We start from the raw sequence: 13,170 nt of genomic DNA on the forward strand, positions 1-13,170 counted from the left end.
ATTTTTATAAATCTAAGATAATTAAAAGATATGGATATATATTGTACCTGAGATATCATCTCATTTCCAATAATTTGTATTTAACATAATGAACTGGTCGATTTGGTAATTATCAGGCAAGATTAATCCGAATGGGATACGTTTGTCCGTGTCCCCTTCAAATATTCTGTACATTGACGAGCCAGGGTCCTTTGGTTACGATACTCGGGTACGAATATTCGCCGAATATAATATCGTGAAAGGCCCGTTAATGTAAGAACCCCCCTATGTTTATGCTACGGACTGTACATGAGCGAATGGTTAGCCTTGAAGCCGACTACATTCAGGACTGCTTTCCACTGTCCCTCGTCCAATCGAATTCACGTTGTGTAACATGGACAGCCACTAGGCTCTTTCACCCCCCCCCCTTTTTTTTTTTTTTTAAATATACCGAGTAATTTTTTACGAATTTTTTAATTTCTACGTATAAATTGGACATTGAAATGTTACTTATATGCTCTAATATATTCGTCTCAAGATAGGAATATATTAGTGTCTTAATATAAAAAAATTGCGATTAAATTTATTAATTTATTTTTTTTATTGTTCTTTATTTTTATGTATATAAGCAAAGGCTTGAAAGTCTTATTTTTAGATATAGTTTGTAGCTAATACTTCGCGTTTATTGGCCTAAACGAGATTGTCTATATCAATGTATACGAGTAAGTTATACGATCTCGGGCAAAGTTTCCCCAAACGCTGCGATAAAGTTAGATATACGCCGATTATTACTTGGATCATCCACTTTAACGTGTTTACACCAGAGAGATTTCTCCGAGTTTGCAATACGCTCATCTGGATTTGATTTTTGTATCGCGTGACAAAAATTGCGCGACGCAAATTTTTGTTCATTTTGAATAATCGGTTGCATAAAATTGAATTTCCTATAAAATGTAATAAACAATTTTATCCAACGCTTAAAGTTTATTCACATTCAATGCGCTTTTATATTCAAATGGAGAACGATTCTCTTTATATAATTATATAAATCAATATTATTGAGTTATTAGAACTGCCAGTTTCATAAAGTCTATTCTTATTGAAAATTTATCACGGCTTTTCCACTCGATTAAACTCTTCTATAAATCATATTAAGTATTTTGCTTGATTAACTCTGTGAGTTTGAAAGATCATTTTCAAACGCAATAATTTTTTTTCATTTTCGCCTTGATAGTTAAAAATACAATTTTAATAGGACGACACACGACACATACATCGAAGCAATTCCGCGATTTTGTTCCTTGGCTGCGATCGCTGTGAGCCAAAAAATACTACGGAACGACAGGCGGATTAGACATTAGACGAAGTGTGGTGGAGATTAAGCGACTATCCGCGCGCGCGCGCGAGAGAGAGAGAGAGAGAGAGAGAGAGAGAGGGAGAGAGATAGAAGGAGAGAAAATTGCAAGCGTGAACTCGTGGATAAAAGAAGACGAGAACGAAGAGGGGGAGAACCGTTAGACGTACTTGCGGTCGCTATACGGTCGTTTCCGGTCTTTTAACCGCGGGTCGCTGCTTCGAGAGATATGCTCTTCGCGCTCTGACGGGATTATATGGTAAGTGTGTACCCGCAATCGTGTAAACGATACAACGTAGTGATAAGCATGTGCTTATGCGACCAGTAAGAGCCGGGTTAGATTAAGTTAGATTATTGATATTGATTCGATTGATCGATTGATAATTGATATTGGATAATAGCTCGATGATGGGGATATTGGAGATAACACGCAAAAATATCGGTAGAATGCTTAAAATTCTGAACAAGATAAAACGAGATTAAATGATCATTTAATCTCGCTTGAAGACATTAGTTTTTTTTTTCTTCTTCATATAAGGCTTTGTTTTTTTCGATGATCAATTTTGTAAATTGGAAATTTTAATCAAGTTTGAAAAATTAGATAAATATAGATATATTATTCCTTCTCGCTATAAATTACACTTGTTATATATTTCTTTTAATCGGGATCAATTTTATTCGTATATAGCTTTATTCAGAATTATTGCCAGATAAATGATTTAAACGATCAACTTTGAAAAATAATTTAAAACTATCGTATAAGCCAAATTCCGGCAGTGTAATCCGGTAGCTCTGAAACTTTTAAGCGGCAACGCGAATAAGTTGCACTTGTTACGATCAGTTGCAGTCTGATATAAACTTGCTAGTGTGAAATATATATGAATTTACAAATAGAATAATGAAAGTCTGTCATGTGTATCAACCGATGCCGTTAACCGTTTACCTCCCACGCATCTCGTTTAAGCTCCGTATAGTTCTTCTTCGATTCTTGCTTACGTCCATATATGTACCATATATAGTTCAAGATGTATATTTAACTTGAAGCAAAAAATGGGACTTGTAATAAGTTGTAAAAACTATTCTGACATAATTGCATAATTGTCAATAGACTATATACAGGGTGTCCCACTTTAATCTCCTCAGGGAAATATCTCAAAAACCAAGCCCGGAAGAGAAAAATGTTTCAGACAAAAGTTGTTTGGTTTCGAGGAGGCCATAAGATGATACCATTGGTTTGATCTTGGAAAATCATTTGAAGGTCATGTGAAGCTCAACTTTAAAATCTTAAATGGAAACCTCCATTTTTTATTTAGTATTCTTGTAGCTGACATCGAGAGCTTTCCAAAACACTATAATAAAGTATTTTTTCATTAAGTACTTTTTGAGTTATTTTATATTTTAATCTGATATATTTTGATATAAAAAATAAAATATTTCGTAAAATATTCAGTTTTCGATAATCTTACCGTAATACTTTTATGTACAGAATAATGAGACAAATTAATTAGTGCCAAAAAAAAAACAAATAATTTAAAAAAATACATTGTAAATAATTTTCTTAAAAACAATTTTTTTTTTTATACTAATTGATTTGTCTCATTATTCTGTACATAGAAGTATTACGGTAAGATTATCAAAAACTAAATATTTTACGAGATATTTAATTTTTTATATCAAAATATGCCAGATTAAAATATAAAATAACTCAAAAAGTACTTAATAAAAAAATATTCTATTATAGTGTTTTGGAAAGCTCTCGATGTCAGCTACAAGAATACTAAATAAAAAATGGGGGTTTCCATTTAAGATTTTAAAGTTGATCTTCACATGACCTTCAAATGATTTTCCAAGGTCAAATCATTGTCACCATCTTATGGCCCCCTCGAAACCAAACAACTTTTGTCTGAAACATTTTTCTCTTCCGGGCTTGGTTTTTGAGATATTTGCCTGAGGAGATTAAAATGCGACACCCTGTATATATATAAAAAAAGGATATTTTTTGAAAAAAGAGAAATAAGGATATGAATCTGGACATTGTAGATGTATAGTTCTCTGAAGAATCATTTCACTTTTTCTGCAGAATTTCTTCCGTCTTTTCTCATTTTCATTCACGTATGCCCTTGCTTCCTTTTTGTCAGCTGGCGCTTTTAATCTTTCACCTTTATCTGTTTGTATAGTGAAACACGTGCATGCATAAGATGCTTAAGATTTTTCTTTTTAGAATCTATTTGTTTAATTTTTTGAATATATACAAAATAAACTAGTCACTATTAACGGGGCATAATAATATGAGAATAAAGTTCGTTTGAATGAGAGCATTTCAATGTTAAAAAAGGGAAATAATTTATTGTAAATATTCAAAAATTAAGAATTTAATACGAAAATTTGGAATCTACTCTATGTAAGAAATTTTGCAAGAATTTTGCAAGAATTCGAAATGACGAAAGAGGATAAGAGTACCTCGAGGATATATTTTTGAACAATTTTTCACGATTAATTTATTTCATGGCAAAAATTGAAGATTATATGAATAATGTGTATAATAAAGGATGTATATTAAAAGATTCCAAGAGATTAAGTTTTTTTTCTAACTAAATCTTCTCTTCAATTAATTTTGCATGGATATTTTAATAGATTAATTTAATTTAAAATCCATTTATACCAAGAATTAAATGAACGTGTCACCGAGAAATCTATTAAAGCAAAAATAATGGTCGAATTCGTTGCAGCCCTCCTATTATCGACGTTTCGTTTTTTATAAGATACACTCCGTATATATATATACACATATATAGCCTGTACACACAAAATGCCAGCTGGCAGTGCTACCCTCAATTCCGTACACACTCGTCCTCGACTCACCCTAAAATAATCCAGCGTGTCGAATAGTGATGCCCTCGGTTCGCATTCATTCTCTCTCTCTCTCTCTCTCTCTCTCTCTCTCTCTCTCTCTCTCTCTCTCTCTCTCTCTCTCTCTCTTCTCCACTCTTCTTTTCCTTTTTCTACTTTTGCCCGTATTGTTAGTTCTTTTTTTTGCCATTCTTCCGCTTTAACAGCTACATGCGTATCGTGCTGCAAGTACGATCGCGTATGTAAAAATGTCGTGTACTGAAAAATGGCTGATGCTTACGTGTGTTCACTCGTACAATATTTGTGAATGCGCACATATGTGTGTGAATCTCTCTCTCTCTCTCTCTCTCTCTCTCTCTCTCTCTCTCTCTCTCTCTCTCTCTCTCTCTCTCTCTCTCTCTCTTCCTTTCATTTCACTTTTACTTTCGACAAAACTCCGAGATGAAACGATAGTCTCTTACATTTTACAGTTGTATAAATAATGATACATCTTGAGACCAATAATATTGATTGTTTCAAATTTCTATTTTTATACAATATAAAAATAATATTTAGTATATATTATAATATATACATTAATTATATAATAAATGCAAACAACACTGATATTTATTGACATATTTTAATATTGATATACCGATAAATTTAATATCAGTAAATATAAATCTGAAACAACGTTGCAGTAATAATGATAAATAACAATAATTAAATTTGTTTCTTTCCTTGTTTTTTAATAATGAGTCTTGTGTAATTGTACGTGTATATATACTATATAAATATTGAATCTTGTGTGTATATGTATGTATGTATGTATGTATGAGAGAGAAAGAAAGAAAGAAAGAAAATAAGTTAGCAAACAAATAATTTGATCAACTCATTGTCAGTAATTTCTCATACATCATCCATATATGCGCAATTATCGATTTTACGTTATTAAACGCTACGCTTATTATCAAAATACTAATATAAGTTTATGCAAATAAATCAATAGGGAATTATCGCAGAATTAGCATCGCCATTATTTAATAGTATATTCGCCATATGTGCGCGATTAACAGATTTCAATAGGATCGATTGTGCTATGATATTCAACACACTAGTTACAACTAGGCTGAGAGACAGATCTGTTTGTTTTTTGTTTGATAAACTTATTTATAATTATAATATAAATTCCCTTTCCTCTCTTTTCCTCAACAAACATTTTCAAATTTCAAATATTCGGTGAAAATTATTTTTACAAATTAGCAATAGCATAAATTTCCAATTGTTGCAGAATAACTGACCCTATTTTTTTTATTATTGTTTTAACTATTTGACATTAAAACAAACTTTTTTATTTTTTTTAAGTATTCCGTTTTTTTGCCTTTTTTTTTTTTAATCGATCTTGTGAGGATTTTCTTTTTTCATATTTTACATATTTATTGACAAAAAAATAATTGAATTGATATGCAAAGCGTTATTAAATGTAAAGAAAAATTTAAAAGAGAATTGTAGTTATTTGGTAAATTTGAGAATAAATATGACAATTTCTAATATGAATAGATTAATTAAAATTGCTTTTCTGATTTTTTTCATTGCCTTTTTGATTCTTTCTGGTTTATCCTATTTGATTAATGTTTTTGCGTTCACGTCGAAAGTTACTTTTAGTGCAGACTGAATATGTCATCCATACGATGCAACTCTTTTCCCCTTCGAATATTCGATTTACTTCGATGCAACCTCGAGCGATCATGCACCCTCAGTTTAAATTCAGCTGACCGAAAGAAACGCTCTCTCTCTCTCTCTCTCTCTCTCTCTCTCTCTCTCTCTCTCTCTCTCTCTCTCAAATTCCGCGTGTGATCTACCGCAGGGTAACGCACACGACTCTGGAAGGGTGCGTGGGGAGGGAATGTGCGCGAGGTAACCAGGATACACGGTTTCGTCCAATCGTATGAATATTCAGAGCTCGCCTTCGCGGCGATGAAAATTCGATTGCCCCGTAGCTACGGTGATCCTGACATATAAGGCTGGGAGGGAGGGGGGGGGGTGGGAGCGATGACGACGAAACGGGCGTAGATCATTCTCCGCAACATCGTTTTCACGCATTCGTATTTTCGCTCCGCGCTAAATATCGACCCGGTAGATCGATAATAAGAAATCAGACAGCTACCCGCCTTATATCGCGTACGCCTTGCACGTAGACATCGATGCAACGACAGTGTTTTCTGATGTACATATTAGATAATGTAGTAGGTTTGTAGTCACATATGTGCTTTTAACGCGACGTAGATAACGGGACTCTCTCCTGGGACCGTGTTTCATGATAAAACGATAAATCATGCTATACATTTTTATAATACATATCATTAGATATGACATAGAGGGAAAGAGAAAAGTGAGGTATTAGATTGATCTTTTTCCATTATTTTACGATAAATCATCGTTTAATTTGTGCAAAATAATATAGGAAAAGAATTAATGTTTCAAAAGATTTTTCCGAATAAATTTTTAAATAAATTGTTGTTATAATGCAATTTATGCAATTCAAATAAAACTTTTTTAAAAAGTTGTATTATAACCATTTAGGTGTGTAATTTATATATATCACACGTATGATATAATATATTATAGTTACACGCGTAACCCAGTTGTTTACATTTACACTGCAAGCAGTCGTATATTTTACGCGACGTGTATACCTACAACCTTATGAAAACATGTAATGAACTCATCAAGCCCGGGCAGAAAATTATTTTATGGCGCTATTTAAAAAAATTTAATAATAATATTAGCTAAAAAAATAGGTCAATTATAGTCTTTATTTTTTCGCGGAAAAAATTTACGATGTTCTTGGTTTTCATTGTTTCAAGAACAAGTTTTAAGATAACGATACTTTCTAGAGATCACGTTATATTTTTATATACAATATGATAAATATATAAAAAAATAGAGAATATTTTAATAGATACAATTATAATTTAAATTAAATTAAATATAATTAATATGGGAAAAATATAATTCCTAATTTTCAAAAAATTTAATTAAAAATTTTGATAATAATAAATTATAATCATTTAATTAATTAATAATTTTAAAAATAATCCTTTATTTGAAAAGCTTTTTATTTTCTTAGAAAGCTCATAATTTCTTAATTAAAATACGATTTTATAAATACATATTTAATGTATGTTACATAAAACTGCGAAATATGTATGGCCATTTGTTTATCGAATTGCAAGCTTTTGCCAAAATACAATATCGATCTATAATTTTATCGCAATAATATGAATTTTAAAGCGGGAATGTAAAGCCGTGACAGTGACAGGAAGAAAGAGAGCACAAACAAGAGACTAAGGATACAAGATGATGACAATAAAGACATGACATCTCGAGAGACAATTTTCTTTCACGGTAAAGAAATATATTAATGTAGGATAGAATTGCATTGCTCTTTCGTGGAAATGCAGAAATTCGATCGCTTTGCTAATGTGCTTTAATCGTATTATAGCTGGATCGATATCGCTTGTCCGTTACGCGAATTGACTAACGAGAACCTTTTATATTTGTGTTGGTCTGTTTATATTACAGATAAAAAGATCCGTCTAATATTTTATAAATTACAGTTAAAGATAATGACTTTTTCCTTAGTAAACTTTATCAGTTCTGTAACATTGGTGTGCGTTTTAATGAAAACAGTATTTGAAAAGAATAAAGTGAACGAATTATCTTTCAAAACGCACATGTATATATTTTTTAAGCAACTATCATTCAATGTGAAAATTAACAATATGATAAAGATTATAAATTTTCTAACGAAATAATGTTAAAACTTTTAATTAAAATCTGACACTTGCATAAATTTTCAATCGTCATGATTGTATTTATCGGACTGGAAAATACTTGTCGATTGAAAACACAAAATTCAACGCATCTCGTTCACGCATTCGTCGTTATATTTTAAAGAATAGCTCTAAGCTATACATTGCGAAAATTTTCGACGACGAGTTTGCAAAGTTTACGATTACTGACGGTATACAGTGCCAATTTCTATGCTAATGTTAATCGCGATATCGCGTATAACGAACGAAAAAGCATGAACCTCGCGTATGCGAATAATAATGGTAATGGTAAAATGAAATCTGATATCCGTGATTGTATATTATACTGTAAAAAAATTGACCGAAACTTCAGACAAAGTATCCGCAGCTTTTTCGCAGACACGCTGTCTGAATTTTCAGACAAACCTTTTTGAACTTTGAGAAAAACGACGATTAAGACAGATTATTGGAAATTTCTTTCAGACACCCCAGATCAGAAAATTCAGACAAGAATGTGTCTGAATTTTTAGACAATTTTTTTACGGCATACGAATCGCAAGATTATTCGTGAAAAAGATCTTTTATACAGTGTTTTAAAAAACCTTTTAAATTCAAGTTCACGTACATGTACATCTGTATACTTACCGTGCTTGTTAGCCGACGAAATTTGCGGATGCGATGTGCATCACATCGCCTTCATCGGATGGAACACGCGTGCACGCTGTAAATCTGATAAACGGTATCGCTACGCGCTATCTCTTTTCCGCATTGTCTTCGTTCATGACGGCGGCGACTCGCTCTCTCTCTCTCTCTCTCTCTTTACGCACACGACTCGTGCTGTTTTATACAGTTATAGGGCTGAGCGGTCTTTATTAATCGCGGCGATTATACGCGTGAATCGACATGGCGTGGCTAGCTCCGAAATACAGTGTAATCGCGCGAGCACAAACGCCGTGTTCGTTATAATACAGTCGGGATTCTTCCCCGAGGAAATTACCGGCGGCCCGCGAATGGACCTTCGCCGTGTACGGAGGTACCTCTCCTCTCCACGGTTCTCTCATGTAGAGCATCAACGTAGTACTTCATGCCTTCCATGTCGGTGAATCGAGTTAAAATCCCATAGGACGAAAAATCAAGCGCGTTAACGTCTCTTTTACAACGCACTTACTTTTGCGAATTATTCGTGAAATATAAGAAACATTCGTATTTGCTATTTTTTATTACGTTGAAGGCGGACTTGTATGATGTAGGAATGATGCACGAAATATCAAGACTAGTCTTGAACATTATCTTTTTTTATCTCGAAATTCGAGACAAGATCGAGACAAGATTTTTAATTAGTTATCAAGACCAAGATTATCTAGATTATTGATCCTGTTAAGATTATTGGTTTTTCAAAGAGCTAAAAATAAACAAATGACATAAATAGTAATAATTAAAAATAATAAATAATAACAATTGTTGTAAATTATTACATATTATAAAAATTATGTTAAATATTATTTTAAACAAATGTTTTCGATATTAGAAAAAAAATTGTTAATAAAATCAAGACAATACAAGACAATACAAGATTCACTCGAGACAAAGACAAGATTCAAGTTTTCGAAAATTTTCAATACCAATACAATAATTTTTACGAATATTGTCTTGTCTTCCAGTTTCATGCTAGTACGATGCTTGTTCGGTGACGCTTGGGACGGCGACGATTAATTTTCCACGTGCCGATTTTTGGAAACGAGAAGAATTTTGTATGCCGTCCGTCGCGTTCTCATTTATCGTACGACACTAAATTATCATTTGTCCATTATACTCGCGGCAATTTCCCTAGTGTGCTGTAAGCCCTGCACGCGAAATTTCGTTACCTCTGTTTCTTTCTCGCGCTCCAGGCGTATTCGCTCTTTTTTATCGCATGCCTAATATTGTCTGACCGTTTTCATAATTTCCCTTTTCCTATTTGTCTCTTTTTCCTCTCTTTTTCTAACGGAGGACGATATTACATCCATATTGAAATTAGTCTTCCCAACATATAGAAAAATTTAATTTTTTTTACTTCATTTCTTGATCACTCATTCTTCGCACAGAAATGACATTTTTTAATTTTCGTTTGCATTTTTCTGGCAAAAAAAGTTAATGATAAAAAAAAACAACAACTTTTGAGAGGGCTAACAAGATCTCACGATACGTTGCATGATTATACGGACGTTTGATTTATTTGAATGTAACGTCATTTACGCTAGCTCTTGCCTGTCTATCTTATTTTGAATATTACTCTCAATATAATCCATAAAAAATTTATTATAATATTTGAAATAACTTGCACGTCTGTTAGTACATTTTCTTTCTCGTTGCTATTGCAACGTGCCAGCTTATACGTCTAAGATTCCCGCGAGTATTATTATGTACGCAAATTATCACAAAGTTCATGCATCGTTCGTGTAAATTTAAAACGTTCCCCCGCATATATCAGGAAGGATGGGGCAATCTAAGATAGAGGAAACCACTTTGCACGTAAGCAGAGTTCATCGTATTTTGTCCCGCGCGCGTTCTAACCAACCGTAGCTTTGCAATCCGAGATGCAGCCCTTACGTCTCGTGTTGCAACGTGCAAGCTACCTGCAGCTGCACCTGGCGTTTCTACCACGAGCCCTAAGGACAAGCGAAAACGACGCAGGCTCTAAAACACTCATAAACGTATACGGGGATTATTTGAGCGGTGGGATTATCGAAAATGTCACTTGCAAAATATTGAGGGGGTATCAGCTGATTTAGCGTGTATCCGTGTGTGCATATATATTTGGAAGTTGAATGAAATTATATCGCAAAGTTCTTTATATGATATTAAAAAGGATAGCTGGAATCGATATCGCTTCACCGTTTACGCTTTTATCTGTGTAATGCATTTATTTTGCATACGATAATTAAATCAATATCATTAAACCAGTTATTGTGATTAATATTGATATTATAAAATCGATTTAAAATTTATTAATTTTGCCCCGGCTCATTTATATGTGCCAATTAAAAGTTTACTCTTAATAATTTATGATTAATAATTAATGTGATTTATATATATTTTCAATAGACGAGATACATGCGTAAAGTGTGAAATCATCGATGTGTGGCTTATGTGTAAGCTTTACCGTTTATTATGTACAAAGTTAAAAAGCGCGACGATTGCTCTCGGAGGAGGGGAGGGATATTGTTGCAAAAAATAGAGCGAGAATTTCGATTTTCTCGCTGACATAATTACTTGCGCGGTGACGCCGGTGATCACACGAGCTATATGTAATAGAGGTAATTTGCCTAGGGCAAAATCTGAATATTCCCCGTGATTTGGACCATTTCACTTGGCCGTTTCAACGAGAGGTCACCCGGGGCACGAAGACCACGTTCTATCTCCGCAGTTCTCGCGCGCTTCTGAATATTCATTCAGATGGTTTCGCGTCGCGGCTCTGGCACGGTTGGCCGATTTAAATCGCCCGCGCCATGTTCACGATCGCTCCTCCTTCATCAATTCGCATTCCTGACTTTGTCGTCATCGCACTTGATCCCGCTAACGCGGTGCTGCGATGCTCCGGTAGCTTTGTAACCCTCTGATTTCGAAACGCACTTCGACGCGACACCCCTGGTAATCGCGCGTTGCGAAAGCGTAAGCGACGATCAATATTAATCATTTATCCGTGAAATTGTTTTTGACTTGATTTATTTTCTGAATATTTTAAATATCGATTTGAGAATAAAATTCTAACATTTTTCTTGAAATCATTCGAGTTAAAATCTCAGATTAATTAGTTTAAATAAAAAATAATTGTGAAATAAAGGAAGAATCTTATGTATATGTATACTTGAGTACAAGTTAGATAAAATATCTCTGTTTTCTTAAATCGAGAGCAAGTTTCATATTTTGCGATAGTTTATCCGACCGATAATGCTTTTGTAACGAGATATATGCTATAGGAAGCAAAATTTTATTATGATTACGACAATTTCCTATGCGAATAAGTTGTTCGACATTGTTTCGCGTTTGGTATCTATTTCCAATGGAAGGAGAAAGAAATTTGAAAAATTGACGATTGGGCGCTTCTCTGCGCGCTGCGAGAGTTTGATTTTATGAAATGTAAGGGGTTTATCAATTTGCAAAGCAATTAATTATTCTATTATTTTTGAAATGGTTTACATACATTTTATCAACGACGATTTGCATTTTGATTATTAATTTCTCGATCATACGCTTTTATGAAAGCGGCTATTCCGGGAAATAAAGAGAATTAGTTGTAAAAGTTTTGTCATATTATCAGAGAAAACAGAAAAATTATCTATATTGTATTATTACATTCTTGCGCATACAAATGCGTATAATATGATTTATTTTGATAGGTGCATAATATGATTTTTGCCATTTTCATGGCAACTTTGTATTCATCGATTTCATTTTGCTGCTTATTTTTTCATTACCCACAAGGGAGGAATAAAGAGAGATAAAAGTGTATAAAATATAATTGTAATAATTTACGTTCCTGAAATTGAAGTAATGCAATATTAATAGATAGTTCCGGAGTATGAGATATCACAGATGTATCGGCTAACATATTATTAACTTCACTTCTGAGCATAACTTCCGTTGGGAGAAGCTCCTTTGTACCGAAATTAATTGATAATTACTTACTTATGAAGGAAAGTTAGTGAGAATTTATCCATCATTGTTATCATAAATAGTAACATTGAAAAAAAAAAAAAATGTTAATAATCTAAAAAGACGAAAAGGTACGAAAGAGACTTTTTCCAAATGCCACCTTTAAGAAATCTTTTTATTTAACGATGAAGTTTTTATGTTAGTCAAAAAAGATTGCTACGAATTTGGATTTCAGAGTATTTGAAACGGAGAAATCAAATATTACTGGAGCGTAAACAATATCACGGTGAAAGGCTCAACAATTCATGCGAAACCAAATTTATCAAGTTTAGAGAGAGAGAGAGAGAGAGAGAGAGAGAATCCATCAAATTCTAAATATATATATATTTTTTTTTTAAATATAATTTTATTAAATTGAAGATGAGCAATTAATTAATAAACAGCACTGAATTTTATTGATATACGAGTATTTTTTGATCGGAGATTAACTTGATAGAGAGAGAATATTATTTACGAGTATCGCGTGCGCTGTTTAAGATTTGTTTTCTCGAGATA

General features: G+C 33.0%; 1 protein-coding gene across 5 annotated transcripts in view; it reads left to right on the plus strand.

Annotated features, from left to right (window-relative positions):
- The window catches only part of LOC138934960 (semaphorin-1A), a 186,402-nt gene that overhangs the window by 16,320 nt on the left and 156,912 nt on the right, over positions 1-13,170 (plus strand). The window contains exon 1 of one of the 5 annotated variants that reach the window (XM_070299355.1): positions 1,520-1,592. The exons of the other annotated variants lie outside the window; for them this stretch is intronic. The gene's annotated coding sequence lies outside the window, so the exon portion shown is untranslated. Of the gene's footprint in view, positions 1-1,519; positions 1,593-13,170 lie in introns of those variants that run through there. 5 annotated transcript variants of the gene reach the window in all.

The sequence above is a fragment of the Polyergus mexicanus genome, unplaced genomic scaffold, assembly GCF_030449975.1.
Source record: "Polyergus mexicanus isolate NDT 795.1 unplaced genomic scaffold, iyPolMexi1.0 SCAF_1, whole genome shotgun sequence".
NCBI classification, from domain to species: Eukaryota; Metazoa; Arthropoda; class Insecta; order Hymenoptera; family Formicidae; genus Polyergus; species Polyergus mexicanus.